The sequence below is a fragment of the Sapajus apella genome, unplaced genomic scaffold (assembly GCF_009761245.1).
Source record: "Sapajus apella isolate SASKATOON/1434 unplaced genomic scaffold, GSC_monkey_1.0 scaffold19, whole genome shotgun sequence".
Lineage (NCBI taxonomy): Eukaryota > Metazoa > Chordata > Mammalia > Primates > Cebidae > Sapajus > Sapajus apella.
This window is the reverse complement of record NW_022436959.1, coordinates 3,656,900-3,682,298: the sequence shown is the minus strand read 5'-3', so window position 1 is coordinate 3,682,298 and position 25,399 is coordinate 3,656,900. Positions and strand designations below refer to the sequence as shown.

Here is a 25,399-nt window from a genome sequence, read left to right as displayed (position 1 = left end):
CTTAAAGTCACTCTTTTTCCCTAATGGGTATTATTATTGGTACATAGACAGTAACAATTATTAAAGGCTAAAGGGGCAGAATCTTAAGAAAAATCAATGTAAATCCATATCCCCCAATCAAGACCTCATCTACCCTTATGTTTTTGGAAATTGTTTATAATACAGTAAAAGGTCGGAGCATCAGTTATGCGAAAAGTCAAATTGCTTCATTCATCAATGGGAAGCTACCTCAGAAATTTAGTGTTTCCAAATATAAAGCGGTGCTATTTCCATTTGTCACAGTCATTTTTATAAGACCACCAGGGTCAAGAGTATTCGGCTTACATTCCTGTGAGGATGTCTCAAGAGTTCCTAGAGTCAGAAGCACCAAACTTAGCTGTCAGGAGGACATACCAGGAGGCCATACCTTGTCCCAGGCCCCTTCTAGGTAAAAAAAAAAAAAAAAAAAAAAGTAATAACTAATAGAAAACAGACAAGAAAGCTGTTAGATTGACAATCACTCGTGATATCCAGTCTCCCTAGGGAGAGACAATAAAACAATTATCCTCTCAACTCCAAAACCTTTATGATAACTCGAAGAAAGTTACCTAAAGTGTTATGATTGCCCTGTTTACTACTATAATTTTTTCATTTTTGTCAGCTGTTATTTAATACCTTGGACACTGCGGGTCTCCGAAAAGTTTTTGCATAGCATAAGCCAAACTTGCTTCAAAAATCATTTTTCAACCCAGAAACAGAAGGTTGGGATAGAAGAGGTTCTGCCAATTTGGCATCAGAGAGGTTTCTGTAAGGCCAGTTATAAAGACACTCTGCTAATGTAATAAGCACAGGCCATCCTAAGGGAATGGAAAAGCATTTTCCAGAACTTTTATTTCTTGTGTTAAAGATTTAAGCATAAACCTTTGAAAAGCCCTGAGAACTAAATTTCTACCTTGAATACGTTTCTTTGGTATGGTTTTTCCTAATTTCCATTTTCTTAACCAAGCTTTGAATTTATTTATTCCATTTTATTAAAATGAAACAAAATAAAATCTAGAGTTACAAAAGATAATTTAAAAGAAAGTAGCCCACTTTCTATGCATGATACTATACATTTTTGCATCTTCTCATTTTTGATGCAAGGCCTTCCCTGCTCAAAGAGCGGGAACATTTCCAAAGCACATTCCCTGTGCTGGGAGAGTGATCACTTGATCTGGGATTTATTGCCATTAGAGGGATGAGAGGAAAGGCAACAATGCCTGCCTGGCATGTATGTGATATTCAATGAAAATTTTCTGGATGGATGGGTGGACGAATGATAGCATGAACATGATGAGTGTGGTATTTAGTTTTGTGTGTCAATTTGGTTAAGGAACCATACCCAGATATTTACTCAAACATTATTCTAGATTTCTCTGCATGGGTATCACTTAGATTAAATTAAATTTAAAATAGTTGAATTTGAATCAAGCAGATTACCATCTGTAACATGGGTGAGCCTCATTCAGTTGGTTGAAGGCCTTTGTAGAAAAATGCTGACCTCCCTCAAACAAAGGGGAATTCTGCCAGCAGATCAACTTCATGAAACGCAGCATCACCTCTTGCCTGGGTCTCCAGCCTGCCAGGCTTTTCTGCAGAGTTCGGATTTACCAGCCCCCACAATCACGTCAAAAATTCCTTAAAATCTGTCACTGTCTCTTATACATACACACGCGCACACACACACACACACACACACACACACACACACACACACACTCAATACAGTGACATATACGTGCATGCTATTGTTTCTGTTTCACTGGAGAACACTCTGAAGAACTGAATAATGCAGTAAGTTCAGGAGAACTTTCTGGATGAATACATCCATCACTGGCTAGGACTACTGAGTGAAAAACAACGAGGGATGTGTGATACAAGCTGAGTTAAATGTTAACATTGCATGTGCCAGGGTACCCACATAGTACCCGCAGCAGAGGAGGGCAGTGCTGCTCAAAGGAACCAGATGGGCTGAACATCTTTGAACCAAGTACCAACTTTTTTTACATAGTTTAAATCATGGTACACATGGTATACATGAAATAATGTATTCTGCTTTTTCTCCCAATAGCACATCATTAACATTTTCTTATGCTACATAAGCTTCAAAAATACTTCTAGTGGTTATAAAACATTTCGTCATGTTCTCTACTGTTGGACATATGTTTCTAGTTCAACATTGTAAGTAATGCTGCATACATGGAACATCTTCATGCATATGTGCTTTCTGATCCCTTGTTTCTGAAGGAGAAACAACCAGTAATGAGATTACTAGACCAGACAGTAACAACATTTGGTTTTTCTAAAGGAAATAGAAGGCAGGAAGTAGAAAAATCAAGAAGAAAAACCAATATAAATAGAAAACACAAAAAGATGAAGGCCAAAATTTCAAATAGATCAGTGATCAGTAAAATTATAAATGGATTAAAGCTCCCTATTAAAAATTGGAGACCCTCAAATCAAATATCTAGGAAAAGTCATTATATACGGTTATATGTGGTTTGCAAGAGGAATATCTAACAGCATGACACAGAAAAATTGAAAGTAAAGGTGTGAAAAAGTATAACCTAAAACTAATCAATGCAAGTTGCTATAGCAAGAATATCAGATGAAATAAAATTAAAGGTAAAAAAGTAAAAAAAGTGATATTAGAAACAATGTTAAGAAGATATTATAATCATTCCCAATAACATTGACTTCATATTTACATAAAAAATTGCCCACCTTACAAGGAGAATTTGACAACTCTTTAATCATAAGGACAGATTTTAACACACTATGCCCAGAAATGGATACCTCAAGCTGAGGAGCTGTAAAAGTATAAAATGTTTGAACGATTGAAATTGTGTGATTTAATAGACATATTTAAAACTTTGCATTGGAGAGAAGAATACACATTTATCAATGCACACATGGAAAATTGTAAAAACTTGACCACTCATTAGACTCCAAAAGTCTCAACATATTCCATAGATTGACATGACATACAATACAATTAAATGTTAATTAAAAATAGCAAAAAAAAAAAATATGATGGATGTTTATTTAGAGTCGTCTTTTTTTTTTTTTTTTTTTGATATGGAGTTTCACTCTTGTTGCCCAGGCTGGAGTGCAATGGCACAATCTCGGCTCACCACAACCTCCGCCTCAGGGGTTCAAGCAATTCTCCTGCCTCAGCCTCCTGAGTAGCTGGGATTACAGGCATGTGCCACCACAACTGCCTAATTTTGCATTTTTAGTAGAGATGGGGTTTCTCCATATTGGTAAATTTGGTCATGAACTCCTGACCTCAGGTGATCTGCCTGCCTTGGCCTCCTAAAATGCTGGGATTACAGGCATGAGCCACCGCACCTGGCCATTTAGAATAGTTTTAATAGTAGCCACCAATTGGGTACATCTTATTATCTGTGATTAGGTGAATGAATTCTTAAAAAAGAATATTATACACTGATTAAGGTGAATGAATTAGATATAATGATATGAATGTGCATACATTTTTGAAACATAATTATGAAAAAATCAAATTCAAGAGCAATATATAGTGTAATATCATTTATGTAAAATTCAAAATATAAAGGAATATCACATATGATTATGGCTAAAATTATATATAGTAAAATTATGTCATTTAATATGTTATATTAACAATTAGTTATTTGTAGGCAATATATAATTATTTACTATATTATTTAATTATATAAATTTAAAAATATATAAATTAAGATTATATTTAATGTATACTCATAGATTGTTTAATATATAGTATGATATATTAATAAAATAATAATTAAACAAAGAATAGTTATTTGCCTTTGGGGAAGAAGAGAAAGGAATGGAATTAGGGATGGAAGAGGCCAAAGAGATTTCTACTATACTTTTCAAAATCTAAAATAAACATAGCAAAATGTTAACATTTGTTAATTCTGAGTGCTGGCTACATAGGTCTTTGTTGTATTACTGTCTGTTCTTTTCTGTTTGAAATATTTCGTTATGAACAAAAGCTCAAGTTACTTGCCAGTGATAGATAACTGGTAGTTGATATTTTAGTTTCAATATTTTGGTTTCCTTATTTTTTATTGTTTAAAAGTACTTAATGTTTATAATTTCAAACTGAATTCCTTCCATTTTTCCTAGGTTTATTTAACTTAAAAAGTGACGTGAGTTTTCATTTTCCACTCTGGAAGTTTATTCTGTTCGCATTCTTACTCACTTTTCTCCTTGACCTCTTGGGAGTTTTGGTCATGATTACTAAACAAGAAAGAATTACAGAGACAGTTTTCATTGGGGAAGCTTGTATATGAGGGTGAAATGTAAATCTACTGTTATTATTGACTTGATTCTGACTTACCATTAATTGCTAGCCTCTGAGCATTATCCAGAACTTCAGAAGAAAAAAGCCTTCTCCTTTTACTTTTCAGTCATGGAACAATAATGTTTCTTCAGCATCTCTGATGTGCCCAGTACAGTGCCTCAAATCCAGCACATTGTGGAGGACCAAAGAAATACAGAGCAAAAACTATTTCTGCCCTCACAAAAGGTGACAATCAGACTCAGTGCAGTGGCTCAGGCATGCAATCTCAGAACTTCAGGAGGCCAAGGCAGTAGAATTGCTTGAATCAGGAGTTCAAGACCCAGCCTGGCCAACATATTGAGACCCTTTCTCTACAATTTCCTTTTTTAGTGGTACATGCCTGTGGTCCCAGCTACTTGGGAGGCTAAAGAGGGAGAATAGCTTGAGCCCAAGAGTTGGAGGCTACAGTAAGATGTGATTGTGCACTGCACTCCAGCTTGGGCAAAGATGGGGTGGGAGGGCTGGCACAGAAACCTGTCCTAGACTGTTGCCACTCAAAGCTTGTTGTACACAAGACACTGCTGAACAGATTAGTAAACTGTAGATATCTGGGCCCCAGGACACACCCCAACAGCTTCTGCTTGAATAGGTCTGGAATGGAGCCCAACAATTTGCATTTTCACCTAGCTCCTGGTGATGCTGATGCTGGTATTCCGCAAATCAAATAGTAGCCCATTTTAGACCAGAGCTTCTCAAACTTCCAAGCACATTCAAATCATCTGAGATCTTGTTAAAACAGAATGTGACTCAATAGGTTTTAGGTAGGGCTGAGGTTCTGCATTCGTAACAAGTCTCAGATGAGACCGTCATGGCTGGGGTTTGAATAGAGGGACCAGGGGTTATAGAGATCAGTTGTCACCTGGATCTAGAGACCTTAGTGAATTTTCCTGCATGCAGACACCGGCCCTGCAGAGCAAAAGCCAGAAGAAATATAGACTGCTTTTGTTGGAGAGATATCATTGTTAACAGGGAACCTTTTGCAACCTTGTTATTTGCCCTTTGCTCCTTGAGAATTTTGGTTTTACATTGATCTTTAGTTAAAATATAATTGTGAGTCAAAGGCTTTGAGAGAGAATATTACAGTTCTTTTTACTGTATGCTTTTAATAACGACCAGGATTGTTCTTTTTTCTCTGAGTTTATGATAGGTACATAGGGATGATTTTCATCAAAGGTCTGAAATAACATTTTTCTATCAGTATTTACCTGATTCTTGTGCAAAGGTCAGTGGGAAAATATAATGTTCTTCTCAGAGTCCATAGAAACTCTTCAGATTAGTTTTTATTTCACATTCATTAATACAGTATTTCTTTATAGAACATAGCATAAAGGGATACAATTTTAAGAGCTCTATATCAACCAGCATTTCTAAAGTGAACTAAAATTCTTTTAATGCAGATTTAGAGGGGGCAGGCTTATATGTTGTCCCCAAAATTTTATTTCTGAAACAGAGGTGGAAGAAAATCATTAGACTGTAATGTGCTACAGTCTATTGTGTATAATTATTAGTGTATAATGTGCACTTTTAAGGTTGGAAAAGCTATTTAGATTGTAGAAGAACTAAAATTATGTATCATAGTTTTTTGTTTTTTTTTTTTTCTAAAAGCAGGAGTTTACTGGCTATAATAGGGTTTCTGAAGAGAATTAGAGGCCCCTGCAATCTTTGAGCACTAAGATTAGGTCCTTGTTAGCTGTGTTCGTTTGGAGTAAATATGTAGATCATGAACCAAGGACTCCTAGAGATGAGGATCAACTCCTGGGGTATATGTATTTCTTGGACAGAACTGCACATTGGAGTCACTTGGGAGTTTTCTGATGCCCTGGCAACACTCAGGCCAATTAAATCAGAGTCTTCTAAGCTGTGGCCTGGGCATCAGTGCTGTTTAAATCTCCCTGATGATTCCAAAGTACAATCAGGACTGAGAACCAGCGGTGGAGAGGTCTTGTCTTCTTTCACTTCTGAACCCCATTCTCATCTCCTAGATTATAGTTCTAACTCATGAATTTGCTCAGTCTGAGCCACATTCAAAGATTATTTGGTGTCCTTCCCTTAACTTCTACATTATCCTTCTCTTTTTTAGATTCTCCTAAATATATTTATATTCTAAGAATAGAGCTATTTTTTAATTTTTAAAGCATCATTTTTTTTTGTAATTTCCAGCTAATTAGGATTCACATTAAATTTTTGTTTGTACTTAAAAAAATGCATGTAGATTTCTTTTGAGTTGAGACTATATCTTTTAATCTATCTCCTTTCCCAAGAGGATGCTGAATTAATGTATCTTTTTATTTAATTATCCGTGGTGCACAGTGTATAATTTAATGCCTGGCACATAGAGAGTACTCAGCAAATCTTTGTTGAGTGTACATTTGTTCTTCTTTAACTCCGGTGGCTCAAATATTCAATCAGCTTCTGAATCTTGTTGACACAGGCTCTCAAACACTTAAAATCCATTTCCTGGGTTGCATTAGCACCCATCATTGTCTTGGTGTAGATCATTCTTATCTTTTCTGCCTTCCAACTACTCACTCTCCTCTTTCAGGTGCATCTTCTCCCTTGATGGACTAAGGTAGCCTCCGCCTTCACATCCCAGCTTCCTCTGTGCAGCCAAAGTGATTTTTAAAATTAATTTTCTTCCATGTATTGGGTTGTATTTTAATATGTTATTAATACTTACATCATTATGTTAGCCCAGAAAATATCTCTTCATTTACACAAGTACATTTTATTGTTTGCTTTTCATATATTTTGCATTGTAAAATCTATTTTTTTGTTACATTGATGGATTAGCATTGTGAATTGGGTCTTTTTGTATAGTTCATGTCTTAAGCAGTTATTAATGGCATATAGGAAAACTTTTTTTTTTTTTTAAGATGGAGTTTTGCTCTTGTTGCTCAGGCTGGAGAACAGTGACACGATCTCAACTCACTGCAATCTTTGCCTTCCAGTTTCAAGCAATTCTCCTGCCTCAGCTTCCCAAGTGCCTGGGTTACAGGTGCCCACCACCACACCTGGCTGATATTTGTATTTTTAGTGGAGATGGGATTTCACTATGTTGGCCAGACTGGTCTTGAACTCCTGACCTTGTGATCTACTCACCTCTGGCTTCCAAAGTGCTGGGATTACAGGTGTGAGCCACTGCACCTGGCCCTGGAAAATTGTTTTTATAGTTAATTTTTTTTTGAACTTTCTAAATTACAGGCTGTCATGTCATTTAAAATCTATGCATATTATTTGCTTTCTTGTGTAATTTTAGAGGTTATTTAACTTTAGAATAATGTTAGTTAATAGTGATAATGAAAAGCATTCTTTGTTTTTGAATTTACAGGCATGCCTTTAATATTTTATTGTTAAGAACAATTCTAGTTCTCTAAATTGAGATAGACTCTTCACAGTGTTAAAGGAATATTCTTTTGCTTTAGTTTTACCATGTTTGTGACATTTGAAACCAGGATTAATCTTAAATTTATTGTATATGGTGTTGCATCTGTAAGCATGAATACATAGCAGTTCTTTCATTTATTAATGTGAAAAATTATATCAGTAGATATCTTAAAATCAAACCAACCTTGCATTCCTAAAAAAGAGTATTTTGTTATGATATGTTATTCTTCTAATATACTGTTGAATTCTGCTTAATTATGTTTTATGTGGTATTTTTGCCATTATATTTGTAAATAGATAGTCTATAGTTCTTTTATCTATGTTCTCCTTGTTACATTTTGGTAAGCCTGTGGTCTCATCTCACACGTGTTCAACTACTTATGCCATATAAAATTTATTATAATTCCCTAGAGGGTAATGTTATTTAAGGGCTTAATGGCTTTCCATGTGCTATCCTCCCTTGTGTTTTGCTTTTCTTTTTTGCCTTTCACACTCATGCAAAACTCAGGTCATTGTTGGTCATTGGTGCCCTCTTCAATGAAGTTTTCTCAAATATATCCTCTCCATTTCCAACTCAGTTGATCATTTCTTTTTCTGGTGTCTCTCAATATTGTTTACATATCTCTATTAAATATTGATCATATGGTAATAAAATTACTTTTGTATTTGCTTCTCTCACTTTATTGTAAGTCTTTGAAAGTGAAGACTTTGACTTCTTATCTTTAAATCACTAGTTTTCAGCTCCATGTTTATTAAATACTAGTTGAATGCATGAGTGACTAAAGGAAACTCACACCTATATTTACCTTACCTTACTACAGGGCTTCCTAAGGACACTGTAAAATGCTCCCAGGATGGCAGAGAGAAATAAGCACATTCTTTCTTAGTCATGTTACTTTTAAATGGCCTGACTATGCTTCTATGCAAGGCCCCAAGACATGTATTGAATTATTCATTCAATATTGTTGTGTTGCTTAATGTGACATCATGGTGGCAGGGCATTATATTTAGATACAATGGAGGACAGAATTGTGAAGACATGGATCATTCTTCAATAAAGTTTCCTTTACCTTTAAAATGTACCCAATTAGTGGGAGTGGGAGCATTTGCCATTCCACAGATGAACACCTGCATTGTGCTAGTAACTGTGCTGGACGCCAGAGATTTGGCAGGAAATTAAACCAACACAGTCTTTCATGATATAAGTCACATTTTAGTTGAGGAGTGTCACCAAACATAATCAACTAAACAGAATAATTTCTGACTTAAGAGAAGGTGATAAAATGGGAGAATGGGGTCATTTTAGATGCTAGTGGTCAGGGAAGGAGTGTCTGAGGAGGTAATATTGGCCTGAAATTTGAGAAGGAGAGAGCCACTTCTCCCATTAGCCCAGAAAATTATTCCAGGAAGAGGCAGCAATGAGATTGGCATTTTCAAGGAAAAGCAGGAAGGCCAGCCAGGTTGGAAGGCAGTAAGCTAGGGCTTCTAAATGGAGATGAAGGTGTAATGCAGAAAGAGCTTAGGTCATCTGGGGGCTTGTGGATCATGACTAGGGCTTAGCTAGATTTGACTTTAAATGTGATGAGATATTTTTGGAAACTCTTGATTAAAGGAGTTTTATGATCTGTTTAATACATTTGAAAGAACATTTGGCTGCTATGTAGGGATGAAGTGTTTTGTTCCCCTGTACATTATTACAAGAAATGGTTAGACAAAAATATTAAACTGGCTGCTGTGTCCCCAAGAAAGCATATGATGATGTCTGTGCTGTAGTTGGAAATATATAAGTGAGAAATTACAACTTTTCCTCTTGAGTCTTAGTAAAAATCTTTTTCAACTATTCTACTTTTTCCTCTTTCCTCCTACTTTCTTCCCCAGTGCATGGCTTTCAATCATTATCTTTATATGGGTTATTCACTTCACTCAGCTTTTAAATTTCATGTTCCACGTAGTACTCCTTACCAACCTTATAGCATCATTAACTTCCCCAGTATTATATAGACATAATGCTAGATTTTTATACACCTGGATAAATAGTTTAGAGTTTCTCTTAAAAAAAAAAAGCCCGAATTGCATCCTATGAGTGACTAAGCAGCATTATTAAGAGCCATTTTAAAACAGCAGACAGCCCAGAGGTACTTACAATGATAGCAATGAAACAAAGCAATCTTTAAATTGATTTAGCAAAATGCTTAGTTACCGTTTCATGGTAGGCAAAACAATAATAAATCTTAAAGGAGGAATCATCCTAAGACATTATAAAAAATAAAACCAGCATGAACTCATTGGTTGCTGTCAGCCCTTGTTTTTATGTCTTGTTGGTAAAAGAGAGTGAGAGAGCCCATTGGTGGGCTTTTGGCTGAAGTTGGATGCATGTCAGTAGGGATGCCCAAGTTTGTCAATAGTCATGGTCTCTGTCTGGCAAAGAATCACATCTTGTTTACTGTACAATAGGAACACTCTGGCTCAACCCTGTCTCCCTTCTCCAATGTAGATGCAGTGGTGTGATGAAGCTGGCTTGTATTGTCCCCCTACTGCCAATTGTTAGAATCTCTCCTGAACTGTGTGTTTAGCGATCAGTAATGCCACGTTGTTACTGTAGCTTAGAAGCAGCCACACTGTGAGTATTTACACCACATAAGTTAGCATGTGCTACCAATCAGGAGTCCCCTCTTCTCCCAGTAGTTGCACATTTACCATCACACCACTGCCTGGATGTTCCACCAGAAACACAGTGTGTTTAAATACAAACTCATCATCTCTCATCCTACCCTGCTCTTTTGCATCACTCTAATTTCTTGGCAGACTTTAAATCCAGGCTTGAATCTCCAGATGCGTCTTTGATTCTTCTTTTTTCCTTTTGCCCCAATATAAGACCCTTTTTGAGACTCTGTATGTTCTCCTATCTCTATGCTTTATGTCCCCTCTCAATTTCTACCAGTGTTCTCCCAGCTAAGTGGATCTTAGACTACAACTTAAAGACACCAGAGGAAAATGGTAACTCTCCCTGTGGTGTCTTTTTCCTCTTGTAATCCTTAGTTGGATCTTCAGAAATAGCTGCTTAATCCCTATGTAACTTCCCTTCTCCACCACTTCCATTCCATCCAAAATATTGTTATTAGCTCACTTTCCTGATGTGCATTTTGAATTCTATCACTTTACTGCTCAAACTGTCAATGACTCCTTCTGATTACTTAATGTTCATGCTTCATAGCTTGGCATACAAGGAAGTCATTAAATAAGCAAAACCTATCTGTCCTGTTGATTTCTCATGTTGTCTGTTCCCCTTCTTGATGTTCATGGGTCCTCAAATGGAGCGTATGCTGTTTCAAACATATGTATGTGTAAAGTATACATTTTTCTAAGAAGCCTTTCTTTCCTCTTTGCCTGGGTAAAACTTATTTTTTTCTTTTAGATGTAACTCAAATGATGCCACCTCCTCAAAATCTTTCCTAACTTCTCACTTCCTATCCTCCATGCCAGAATAATCTATTTCCTTGGACTCCCTTGGTAATGTTAGACTGCTTTTTGTAACACACATTATTTCCTCCTTTATTATAACCTCTTTTGGAACAATGTGTAGTTAGGAGTAAGAACCCCACCTCACTCGTCTTTGTCCCTTGCTGAGAGAGACAAGCACAATGGCTTGTTCAGTAGAGATTTATTAAAAGAATAAATAAAAGGGAAATAGTGTTTACACTTAGGTGGCACACCCTTTAGCTGCTGGAAGTAAAAAAAATAAATAAATAAAAGCAAAGAAAGTATAAAATGACATGATAGTGTGACCAGGTTGCAGGATGCAGGGGAGGCTCCGCTCCCCATGGGAGGTGCCTGATATGCTCAAGTCCTTGGGCTCTCGTCCACCCAAGAATGGGTAGGAGGCCCTGGTGCAGTGATATTGTTCAAGTAAATATTGGACCCCAAGAGCTTTCGCAGGAAAGTGATTTATTAGGCAGAGAGAGAAAGAGAAGTAGGGAGAGAGACAGCCAGCTCCCACGCTGTCATGGGAGGGGATCCCAGAGAGGGAAATCCACACAGGTGAGAGGCAGGGGGTCTTTTCATCTGGGAGTTACTCCTGCCCCATTCGAATTTTTGTCCAGTGAGAGAAGTTCTTTTAGACTTCCGCTGGAATGACTGATCTTTGATTCTGACACCTGATTGATTGTTTGGCCCACAGTCCTCCCATAGCTTTTCGTGGGCTTTTGGAAACAAAAGCAGCTCACCCGGGCAATCTATTTTCCCATGCACGCGAAAATTAGACAAAGGCCTCTAAGCTCCTGGAGACGTGAAAGAAGGCAGGTCAGGCTTGTCGCTGGGAAGTTCTTGCTTTTGAAACCACGCCCCTTGCTGGCCTGGGAAGAAGTTAACGTATTCTCTCAATAGGAATACTTCTGGAGGCCCCCCAAAACTTTAACTTTTAAGTGGAACATTTTTATGTTATGCAATGTGTTTGAAGAGGCTGTCACATGGAAGCTGAAATAGAATAGAATAATTCTACAACGTAACAGAAGGCAGGATCTGAATAAAGGGCTGGAAGTTATAGAACACATTTTCATTTAATATATAAGAAAACTTCCTGAGAGATAGAAGCTGTAATTGTCTATCACAGGAATGAGATTCCTAAAAAGCTACCGAGCTCCTATCACAGACATGATGCAGTTGTGTGACCATCTGGCAGGAGTATTATAAAAGGAATTCCTGCAGGGAGTAGATATTCCCTAAGGTCTTTTAAAAGTCTATGATTCTATAATCCTCTGACTTTTTGTGAGTCATCCAGCCTATTGTGAGGTTTTTGAGCCCTCACAGCCCTAAACCACAGTGGGTTGCCATGGTTGCTGCTATTAAGACTTTTATTGTATAGTGGGTACATAAAAGTATTTAGTGAGAAAACATCTATAAGGGCCACCCCCCCCCAAAAAAAAAAAAAAAAAAAAAAAAAGAAAGGCTTCTCAATTTTAGGTCCCCTGCTTTGGGGAAAATGTTCTATCACTACTCTTAGATCACAAGCTTAAAATCTAGAAAACCTGCCATATTAGGGCCACGTGCTGTGGCTCACACCTGTAATCCCAGGACTTTGGGAGGCCAAGGTGGGTGATTCATGAGGTCAGGAGTTTGAGACCAGCCTGGCCAATATGGTGAAACCCCATCTCCACTAAAAATACAAAAAAATTAGGTGGGCATGGTGGTGCGTGCCTGTAGTTTCAGCTACTCAGGAGGCTGAGGCAGGAGAATCGCTTGAACCTAGGAGATGGAGTTTGCAGTGAGCTGAGATTGTGCCACTGATTCCAGCCTGGAGACAGAGTGAGACTCTGAAAAAAACAAAACAAAAAAACAGAAAACCTGCCATATGATCATTTTGTCCAGCACTAAATTTCTGCCTGATTAAAACGCTGGCTTAGTTCCATTTCAGTTCCTTTGTCATGAGTCCCCAAGGGCATAGATGAGCTGGGGAGTAAAATCTCATTCTGCAGAGGCTTTCATCTTGTCCCTTGTCTGGAGTCTCTCACCTGCAAACACCATTTGCAAATTGCATTCAGCTCTGCTGGCTTCTTTGCTAGATATTTGGATTGGGACCTTGGTCTTCCTTCTTCCAACTGCTGAGCTAGAAGTTATCTCTCCCTATGTTGTCTTATATGAGTGTAAGGACTGCTATATTTTTCTCTTTTTTTTAGAAATTTGACTACTAGCAATGATAAATAAATAGGAGGGTAATCTTTTCCCTGTGTTCTTGACCCCTCCTCCTGTTTTCTTCCCTCTGTTATGTCACCAGTTACCCAAACCCTCCATCTCTTCAGCTTCAGCATGTCATCTTGGACTTCGTTTCCCCTTTTGATGCAAAACGTATTCAAGTCCTCTTGATTCTGTCTTGCTCTCTCTCTCTCTGTCTTCTGACTGCCCTTCAAATTATCTCATCTCTCTCCTCTGCTCTGACAGCCTACTGAAAGAATAGTCTTTCCTCCTTGCCTCACATATTTTCCACCTCCAGTACACGTCAGGCTGATTGCTGGCCCCACCACTCCTGTAAAAGTATTTCTGCTGAGACCACCACTGACTTCCTAGCTGCCCACTTCAGTTTTTAGAACGTCTCTCTCTTGGTCTGTTAGTAGTAGTTAAATTCATGGAATGCGTATTTCCTCCTTCACTCTCAGGCCATTTAACCCTCTAAATCTCATCATCTTAGTAGTCACTTTATCTGGACTTGACTATATAAATATCTATAAATAATGCATCAGAAAATAGGTTTTGAGCATTAACTCTAGACCAGGCACTGCACTGGAGTGGGGGAACATAGGTGAGCATCACCTGGCAGCCCTAGAGCATGGTGGAGTAGGTGGAGTAAGGGATTGCTCCCATAGAGTTGCCGTTGTAGGGTGTGATATGGGCCATGCAAGAATGCCAGGAGAAGGCTTAAGAGCAGCCTTATCTAGTTTGGGGGTCTCAGACACTTTCCCTGAGAAAGCTACTCAGCTGCATATTGAAGGAGGAGTAGATTTTAACTAGGAGGACGGGGAGGAAGAATGTTCCAGGTAGAAGGAACAGCATGTGCTTTAGAAGGCAACCTGTCATAGGGGAGAGGGCAAGGGCTCAGCTTTGAATGCTGTCTTTGCCACTTATTAATAGTGTAATGGTAGAAAGAGAAGGTCATGTAATGCCTTTGGGCCAGGGTTCTGGGGCCTTTTAGGCAATTATCTCTGCAGTTGCTTATAGAAAACAGGCCTCACATTCCGACTCTCTGGGCTCATCTAAGGGTACTCTCATTCTAGCAGAGGGTGTAGGGAAGCTGGCATGGAGGGGCAGGCCTGTGGTGTTTATGATTTGGCTTTGGGGAATGTCTGGTCATGGAGTCCTTTTTCTGGGATTTGAGGACGGTGGCATGCCAGCGCCCACTGAAGAGTGGGGGTGTGCCTCTCGGGATGGGTAGAACCCTGTTGAGATCCAGTGGACTGAGCTATCCCTGGGAAGACAAGACTGCAAGGTCATTGAGTGTGAAAAGACCCCTTCTTGTGCAGTGATGGGATGTGAATGCTGGTTTATTGTGGAGCCAAAAGGCATGGCAGATGCTTGATGCAAGGCCCCGGCATCTGAAAAAGTTCACCACCGATCCGCATCCTCCGGGGGCAACTGCCGCTGCCGCCCTTTGATTAATGCACGTAGTGGAGGGTTTGTGCCTTTGCCTGTTTGTGGGACTTGGCAGCCATCCACTGCCTAATGTGAAAAAGGCCCATGGAAGGATCAGCCCCTTTGAAGCAGGGGGCTGGTGGTGGCTGCCGCGTGTGGCCGGGGTGTGGCCTCCAGATGCTAGATGCCTTCACTTTCATAAATCTTCCTCCCTGCCACTTGTGACTCCACACTCCCCAACTACTGCCCTCTCGAGGTGGCTATGGCCGGTACAGACAAACTCAGGCTGGTATTGTTCTGCTGCCAATGGGAAGATTAGAGGCACTGCTGGGGCTGGGGTCCCGAGGGATGGCACCCTAGATCGACAGGAAAGAAAGAACAAAGTTCAATTCCTGTACATCCTTCAAATTCTTAACTTTGGCAGGGGCAAAGATGGGGGGCTGTAATTTCTGTTTCACTCAGTCCTCTAAACATTTCCATTTCTGTGCATGGATGAATTTTGCTCTTCTCTTTAGGGATTAATTGGGGAAGGAAAGAACACAGACTTTCATTTACCTTCTGTGAGAACCCTAAGGGAGAGAGATCAGGTAAGGAAAGGAGAGTATAGAAGGTGGTAATAATATGCCCAAGATAACACAACTGAGGTTCAGCCTTGGTGTGGTGACCCCTTACCTTGCTGCCTCTTTGAATAGATTATGCTGTGAGACACTTGTGTAGGCACATTTTCTTCTCGAGGGCCCAGACGTGAGACGCATGCGTGGGAGCAACATTTAAGAAGGCATTTGCTCTCAAGTGCCAGCCCTGTACTTACTGGAGCCCAAGAGCCAGTGCTCCTTAACATGTTGCCCTCAAGATTCCTTGCCTGTTGCCTGGCCCAGTCCTGCCTGGCTCTCCCCACCATACCCCAGGGCCCCAGGATCGAAGCCAGGTTCTTTCTTTCTGCATTTCCCACAATGCCCAGCGCACAGGTTGCACACAGTGGACATTTGCTTGGTGTTTGTTAAGGGGACTAGAACAACTTCAAAGATGGTGTGTATCTATGTTGGACGTAGAATTATGAGATGGGCTCACCAAAGAGGAGACAGTGAGTTTCTTTGGTGTAAAGATCCCTCTCTCATTTCTGGGCAGGGGGCTTTTGAAATACATATACTACCTAGTTTAGGGGTCTTGACAGAGTTAGAATACTAGGATGGTGGGAACCCCATCGTTTTATAAACCAAGAGGCAGGATTACCCCGGAATGCAGCTGAATATTGGCAACATGCTGGTACCTGGGCCACTGGTAGTATTACCACCTCAGACTTGATAGATATGAAATATGTATACTGAAATGTGATATTGTTTTCTGACACAAAGCACCTAAAACTTTCTATGTAAGGACACTAGGGAAATCTTTTTTTTTCCATTATTGTATTTTAATTTGGTCTCTGACCCCAGTTCCTGACACAGAGCTCCTAAGATCTTTGCAATTAATTTCCTGAATGGTAGGAGTAACAGATGCAAAGCTCCTAAATCCCTTCTAATTTACTGGGTGATAGGAGCATCTTTTGTTCTTCTGAGAAGACCACTGGGGACCTTCTGGACAGCCTCAGGATGGACAGGGGCTCCACTGCTAGAGGAACCAACCATGTAATTACAGGGTTGGACTTTCAGCCTCTCCCCCTAGCCTCTGAGGAGGGGAGAGGGGATGAAAGTTGAGTTGATCACCAATGGCTGGTGATGTAATTAATTAGGTCTATGTAATGGCACCTCCATGAAAATCCAGAGGGTTAGGGTTTGGGGAGCTTCTGGATAGCTAAACACACAGGGGTTCCATAACATGATGTCCCTGGAAAGGGCATGGAAGGAAGCTCTGTGTCACTTCCCACACCCTGGCCCAGTGCATCTCTTCCATCTGGCTGTGCATCTGTGTCCTTGGTAACAGCCTTTATAATCAACTGGCCAATGTAAGTATAAGTGTTTCCCTGAGTTCTGTGAGCCACTTTAGCAAATTAACTGGATCCAAGAAGTGGGTCGTGGAAACTCTGATTTATAACCGGTTGGTCAGAAGCACAGGCCACAAACTGGGGCTGCAATTGACATCAAAAGTGGGGAGCAGTGCTGTGGGACTGAGACCTTTGCTTATGGGATCTGACACTAATTCCATGAGATAGTGTCAGAATTGAGTTAAATTTCAGGACATCTAGTTGGTGTCCCCTGGAGCACTAGTGGTTAGTGGGAAAAGTTCCTACACATTTTGGTGACCTAAACGTTCTGTGTTAAATGAGTGTGTAGGAGCAGAAAAAAACAGTTTGGCTTTTCCTCTTGTGGTAAAGAATGTTTATTTTCTGCTTAGGTGAAATGTTCTGATTCGCTTGTGCTTGAGATTGTTTTTAGAGACACACACACAAAAGATACATGAAGCTTGATGCAGTGCATAGGTAAAATGAGATTTCACTAAAAAGGCGAAAAAGATGGACAGAGCAGAGGCTTCTTCCCAGTGGTCATGGCCCACCTCGCCTTGCCTTCCGCAGAAGCCTACCTCAGAGGCACTCACCCTTCTTGGCAGGCATAGGGGTAGGTGCTCAGGATTACAGGGGGGTTTAGTTCGCCAGTCTTACAATTGTTTTACAGTAAGCACGACAGTGACGAATTGAGCACAAGTTTAAGAGAAAAGTGATTGATTTTCTGCCAAGCACCATTTTTATGTTCTTTTTTATCAGCCAGCCTCCAAAAAGGCAAGTTGTTTGATTTAGAAGCAAATGCTGGAGTAAGAATGACGGTTACCTGGCACTCTAACTCTCAGCCACTAGAGGGGGGTCGTGACCAAGCCTCTCTCCCCCGCCAGCTCCTGAGACTTCTTTCAAGTGCCGGGCTCAGCTAGAATGGGCCCCAAGCTGAAATGAGGAGTTATCTCTGGAAGAGTGACAACTCAGCAAATGTCTATTAATCATGGTCAGCTTTTCCTTCCGTGAAGGCAGTGTTTCCTACTCAGGCAAAGATAGCTCAACTTCCCAACAGGAGTATTTCTCAGGGTTACTGGTTATGAATAGTCTCTGGCTTTGGGTTCTTTAAAGATGTGGCTCCCGGATACAGAGAAAATAGCAAAATGGTGCACATCCCTTCCCCATTATTAGATGGGAGAGAATTTAACTGTGGGCATGAGGATTATACTGTCCACATATGGTCTGATATATGGCCTTATCAAGGTAGAAAATATTTTAGATTCCAGACATGCGTGATGGTTGTTTGGTCACTGCTAAAAGCGTACCTCTATAAAAGCAAGTATGTGGGGCTTCTTCTAAAACTGGCATCCGTGGAAAATCCTAAGAATTGCTACTCTCTTAAAGGAGGTCTCTGTGTCCACAGATGCCTACATGATTCCACAAAAACGATCTGTAGCTTCAGAAGAGGGTCAGAGGTGAATGCCCATCTCTGGAGCTCCTGTGTGCTGCTGTGCGGGTAATGCCATTCATCTCCTGGGGAAAGTTAGGAGGATTTCAAAATAAATATTTTTAGTACTTGGAGAGAATCTAAATTAGGTAAAAAATGTTGGAATGTATAAGTAGGCAATGTATATAAGGTAGGGACAGTGGGCAGGCAATCAAGTAAGAGATTCACTGTGAATCCTGAACGAAAAATGGTTCGGTATGTTTTTCTCCTGTTAATTTGGTTGTTGGATTTTTGTTCTTGTCAAGCCAGGAAGCAAGCAGGTGACGGGGGGGAGGGACACAGAAGGCAGGAAGATGAAAATACAAGGCTGAGCAGGGGCGTGCAGGAAGGTGACTGAAGAGTCCTTGTGAGCAGGGGCACATTGAGTGATTCTGTGTGGCTCCCGATGTCAGACCTGAGAGTTAACTGGAGATTATGAGGATTTGGATCCCTAGAAGAAAGAAATGTCATAACCAGCAGATCTACAGAGCTGCTCTGCACGGAAACCAACCACCTGTCCTGCAAGGTCTCAGGAAAAGGCTGCGTGACTCTCTGTCAGGGACTTTTTTGCTTTGTATTGTTTTTGATGTTGGGAGTCGTTGACCACGTGACTATCAAATCTAAGATCTGGTGGTTTGGAAATTCTGTGCCTCTATTCAGGCAGCTCCCTTAGCCAGGAATTCCCTTTTTCTCATTCTTAATGTCGTTATGTCATTTGGAGTTTGGTTTTTAGTATCTGCACAATCCTGTTTTCTTGGAGGAGTCCATCTCTGCTAGCCTCTGTACCTTGTTTAGTGCCTGAAACAAACAGAGCTTCATGATTGTCTTCTTTTCACTGAGGAGTGGGCTAATGATCTCACTTGAGGGTGGTAGGGGAGGGGAGAATTTGGGAAAGCTGAACTAGGGATAACTTTTGTATCTACAACCAGAGAAACAGGCCAGACTTCCGTTCCAGGTAGTCCCCTGCCCTGTCTCCTCAGATTAAGTTTATGAAATCGACAAGCTAATGAAAATGCCTGGACTTGCTGTTCTGTCCTGGCCACCCCAGGCAGCCATAGAACCTGGACTATCCTCAACCATATTTAAGCCAGCATGGACAGTTGCCACAGGGATGCTAAACTGGGGCTGGCCCAGGAAGGCTGTGGAGGGAGCAGCAGGAGCTCCTTACTGGCTGGCTCACCAGAATGGCGCTGCCCTTTCATTAACACCTCAATAAAGCAGCCTCACAGTTCCCAGGATTGGCCTTTCTAGCCAGGTTTTCCATGTGAGAGTGGTGTTTATTACACCCCTTCCATAGATGGACAAGAATGAATGTGTGAACGTGCCTGTGTAGGACTGAGGAAAAGAGCATGATACTGGATGAAATTGTTTTCATAGGTGTAAAGTGACATGGACATGCCTTCCTACCTTGGCTACTACCTTTAGTTATTTGCATGCAACTCAGATTATGGAAATCAGGGCAGAATTTCAAGGATTAAAATGTGAGTTTTTTAATAGGTTTGTGATAGCTAACCACACTTCTCCTCACTGAGCCAGGACTCTGTCTCCCTCATCCTCTCCCTCCCCTGTTTTCCATTGATGCTCAGGCACCAATAAGCCTAAGATGCCTTCACTCACTTCTATGACCTTCTTAGATATGTGGAACAAGGAAAGCCGTATGACCACCTGGTGGTTTTCTTTCTATCTTCCTTGCACTGTTGAGTTCTGCCTTGATCCTGCCATTGCTCCCAGGAAAGCTGACCTTCAGATTGACAAACATAGTCCAGCCAAAGATCCTTTGTGGTGGCAGAAGGGACAGTCAGAGCTCTGGATACCTGGCTCCGAGATGGAGCTGGCTCCTGCCACTCCTGGCTTGCCCTTCTGTTCTCCAAGAGGTAGTGTGGAGAGTTCCCAATGAGTAATACATCTGTCATTCAAAACTGTGCCTGGGAAGCAGAGGCACTTGCCTCTGTCTGACAGGCATGGCCCTTGTGCCAGAGAAAGCAGAGGGGAAACCACTTGGATATGCTGTTGCTAGGAAGCATAGATGTGTTTGATGTTTTGATTTTAGCAGTATTGGAGGTTTGCCTTTTTAATAACATGAAAAACTGTAGGTTGTTCTTATATCAAATACGTGCTTTATTGAAAATGTATCATTAAAGCAGAATTATCTCATCAAATCCTTTTTTCCACCAGTCAGTAAATTAAAAAAAAAAAAAATCCCCTGAGACAGGAGAGGCGTGCAAGAGGTTCAAAATGAAAATGACAGCAGAAAGTTTCTTAAAGAAGCAGCTTGGTTCAGAGGTTGTTATGGCCAACAGCCCCCGTGGCCTTGGCCATATTTGGCAGTGGCCACACAGTGGCCAAAGAGTGGGAGCAAGGATGGAATTCATGCCCTTCAGATATCAGTGTCCTGCTATCTAATCCTGTGGAAGCTGGGAAAAGGCCATGAGTTTACTCTTGTTCAGTGTTTGAACAATTCACTGAATATTTATTGACCTATGTGTTCAAGGCCCTGTGCTGGGGCTAGATGAGCCAGACACAGTCCTTGTCCCCCAACAGGGAAAGAGGTGATGTTTCAAAGGATCTGTGCAATAAGAAAGGTATGAAGGACATGGGACCCCATGGGGAGTGGCTAACTTTCCTTCGGCCACTGAGGGATTTGAATTAAGTCTTAAAGGATAGACATTAGATTTTTCCCTTGGAAAAGACGCGGAAGTGCCTTCAAGGCAGGAATAGCAAGGTGGATGGAAGCCCAAGGGTTGATGGGGCATTCTATGACCTGGTAAAAGAATGAGTGGAGAAGAAAGAGATGGAGTTAGAAAAGTAGGCTGAAGTCCAGATTGCTAGGAACATTGAATTTGATGCCAAGAAGTTTGAACTGTTTTTCTGTAGGTTCCCGGTCAGAACATGAGCTTGATCCTAATCTCAGTACACCTATAAATCCCTCTGGGAGGACAGAAAGGGATTCCCCGGTGCTGATGGAGCTGCACTCTTGGCAGCAGCATCTAACAGAACTTTCTGCAGTGATGGAATTGTTCTCAATCTGCTCTGTCCAGTATGGGGGCTACTGGCACCTGCCGCCATTGAACATTTGAAATGTGGCCAATGGGACTGACAAACTGAACTTGTAATTTTATTTAATGGTAATTAACTTAAATTCCAATTTAAATAACCACACATGGCCAATGGTTTCTGGTGTGGAGTCTTCAGGAGGCAGTAGTTGTAGTTTGATGCGGGAAAATAGTTCTGAAGGCTTCTCTGCAGTTGAATCGTGATTAGTTGGATTTCATGGAGGGAACTGACCACAGGTCAGTTCTAATCCCACTATTGTGCTGAGTGCTATAAGGAACAGGGTAAAATATGTCTTCAAGGAGTCATCGAAACATGACACAAAAACACCAAACATTGAGAGAAGGGAGGTAGTGGGTGTGTGAGAAAGTGCTGCCCAGCCTGCTGCCAGCTCCCTGGGCCTCTGCAGCAGCTCTGGGACTCCTCTTGCCTTGTTGTGGCACTGAGCAGCTGTGTTAACCATACAGAGCAAGAGTCCTGCCTGCACCTCTTGGCTGCCAGGCAAGATGCCAGGAGTGGGGCAGATGAATCAGGAAACCATTTCTAGATACATTAATTTGAAACTCCTGTGACAGTATGCTTTAAAGAAATTGCATTGGCCTGATTCCTTTGTTATTTTGCCAATTTTGTAACAATAGAAACCCAAAGAATCAGGCAGCCTCTCTTCACCTGCAGAGCTTTCCTGGAAAAGCTCAGAGTAATGTGACCTGTGTTTTCTCACTGGAGCAGTGGGCGACTGTGTTTCCTGACCAACTCACCATCAAACAGAACGTAATTGTGACAGAACAATGTCATGAGACCGGAGACACCAAAGCAATAAATCTAGTCACTCCCAGAAGTGATAAAATTCTGCTACTTATTCTATAAAATGAACATAAATGTAGATTATAGGTACATACTGATTAAGGAAAGGACAACAATCTTCCATAAACACAGAAAAACTCAAACTTCACTGTTCACAAATTAGATTTTCCTCACACTGAATTATTAAGTGTGATAAACACAAATTGAATTGTTGAATAACAATAGTTTTGTCCCTCCCTAAAATTTGAAGTGCATTTGAAGATGCTTTTATTTTTCTCTTAATACATTTGTAAGCAGCAGAAGCATGCATAATTATTCCATTATCTATTCCACCACCCATCAGTAGGCCAATGAAATGCAAGTGTGAGGGCAACGCAAAGTGAATCCAGCTGAAGTCTTTATCAAGAGGCTGCCAGGGCACAGAATGGGAAGATTTTAGCTGGAGGAATGTTGAATAACTAAGACCTACAAATAGACACTCTCATTTTCTCCCATTCTCTATTTTCCCACTATCGTTCCTAAATTCTGATTTAAATATTAATATCTTTCATGATATTCTTTTGTGTAGTTTTCATAGTAAACTGTGATGTTAGCTTTTTAGAAAAGCGATATGTATTCACTGTGGAAAATACAGGTAAGAAAATTAAAGAGAAGCACAATCCACCATCCTGGGCTGTCTGTTGGATTTGGTCGTATCTGTTCTCAGTTATTCTTGTTTTCCTTGTGTGATTACATGATGTTGAAACACAGTTTTATTATCCTTTTTTTTTCCCAGTTAATCCTTCCTGAACATTTTCTCATATTTAAAAGTATGTTTCCAAAACATTGTTGTAATGGCTGTAGGGTGTTTCATCATAGAAATCATCTGAATTTATTTAACTGGGCCCTTATTATAGACAATTCAGGTTATTTCCTTTTTCTTTTTCAATGTAAATAGCGTTGTGATGAAAATTCCTAGATTTGAAGCCTATGTTCACATGCATTACTGTTTCCTTAGGTGTAAAATTTTCATCAGAGAGTAAGAACCTTCTCTGGGTTGTTTATCAATATTACTCAATTGAATTGCTTTCTAAAAAGATCTAATGTATAGTTACTGTGAATATGGGTTCTGAGATTAGAAAAAACCAACGTGTAGTCCTAGTTTTGCAGTTCTGGATCTATGATCAACCATGTGACATTGAGTACGTTAACTTCTTCAAGCTTCAGTTTCCCTATCTCTTAAATGAAGCAGTGGGAATCTCTGCCTCATATCCCATTGCTGCGTGGAGTGGAGGAGACAGTCCATGAAAAACACTCTGCATAAGAGCTGGCAGTTTCACACCTCTGCCAGCGGAGCAGGGGGCTGGCTACTTCTCCATTCTCTCACAAGCTCTGTTCATGATTTTGTGTAAAGATCATTGGCTTGCTAAGTGAAAAACAACACTTGAATTTTTAACTTCCATGACAAAACACATATTTCAAGCCTTTAAAAATATATAAAACATTTTCAAGTAAAGTACTGGCTTGTACAAAAATTTTTCTCTCATTGTTGTTCCCCTTGAGTGAGCGGTTAATCATATAAAATGCTCAGATCTTCCTTAGTTTTACAGTGAAGGCATATCATTGATTGTGTCTGTGGAGACAGAAGGGTCTGTCTGTGGGTGAAGGGAAGTATGTGTATACCGTGATTATTAAATGTGTGCTTAAAACATTCTCTCTCAACAGCCTCGATGAATTGGATTTAGCTGTCTATATCTTCAATTGTGTAAATAGCTTCATAAGGCAAGTGGAAATCAAGAGAAAAGAAGGAAAACATTCAACAACAATCCCCTTACCCAAATAAATTAAATTTTATTTGTTTATTGTCCACAGAATTTTACAGAAATACAATAGACATTTGTTCAAATCCACATTTCCTCACACTGAGACCAGCCTTTTCCCATATATGTGCCATAATTTTACTAGGCCCATGAGATGGCATTCCATCCATGTCTTGGCATTGGGAGCTGTGTATATAGAAAAAGACCGACCCCCATGGGCCAGGAGAGAGGGTGGGGAACAAATTCTACTGGGAAAGTGAAGCAGTAATGGCATTAGAGGTTAGAACCCGGGGCAGCCAAAAACGTTGCTGTGAAGTCTGAGCATGAATACAATGGGTGTGGGTTATTCTGAGATGAAAATTGAAACAACAAAGGGAAATGGCATTGAGCGGGATTCATTCATTGATGTTTAGATGCCATTTTAAGGACAAGCTTTATTTGGCTTCTCTTTAGAATTCCAGAGGCTCTACTCAGTGTAAAGACAGTACTGTGTATTTAGTGCCTGAATGCATTTGCTAGTGAAGGTGATTTCCCAGGATTTCTGTAATAAAAGTGGAAAAAGGTATTAAGAAATACAACCTTGAGCCGGGTGCAGTGGCTCACTCCTGTAATCCCATACTTTGGGAAGCCAAGGTGGGTGGATCATCTGAGGTCAGGAGTTCAAGACCAACCTGGCCAACATGGTGAAACCCCGTCTATAGTAAAAATACAAAAAATTAGCCAGGCATGGTGGTCGGTTCCTATAATCCCAGCTACTTGGAAGGCTGAGGCAAGATAATTACTTGAACTCAGGAGGTGGAGGTTGCAGTAAGCCAAGATTGTGCCATGCCACTCCAGCCTGGGCAACAAGAGCAAAAGTCCATCTCAAAACAAACAAACAACAAACAAAACTTTGTTATTACTACAAAGAAAAAAAGATCACTTTTTCTGTCCTGGTTATTGTGTCTTAGGTATCACTCATCAAATGATCTCTCAGTCCATGACATGGAAGGAGGCTCTTTAGATCTGTTCTTCTTTTGTTCCTGTTAGTTCCTACTTCCCAAAGCTGTGCCCTTGAGTGTTAGGCTGCAGTAACTTTGAGGGTTCGCTGTGGATCTATTGCTCCTTGAATCTGGTTTTTGCTGTTTGACACAGGTCCGACACCTTTGGAAAATGACATTATTAACATCCAATGGCAGTGTCATGATCACTTTTCAAGATCATAAGTGCAACTTGTACTCTTGGATATTATTTTTTCTGTGTTAAGCCTTGAAATAGCTTCTGTGAGGAAGGGAGTTTGCTGAACAAGGTTATGAAAAATATAAGGATAGTTTAATTTTATTAATATTGGAGCCTCTTGCATAAGTGTTAATTTGAAACTGTTAGGCAGTAAATTTGCTGGAAGAAGAAGATGAGAGTTGTATGGTATAATAAAAAGGACACTGCTTTCAAAGCTGAGAGATATAATTTAATTTGCTCTTTTC

The 25,399-nt window shown here is 40.3% G+C and overlaps 1 protein-coding gene across 1 annotated transcript in view; it reads left to right on the top strand.

Moving 5' to 3' along the window:
* The window catches only part of BMPER (BMP binding endothelial regulator), a 237,154-nt gene that overhangs the window by 199,506 nt on the left and 12,249 nt on the right, over positions 1-25,399 (top strand). The gene's annotated exons all lie outside the window — the stretch shown is intronic.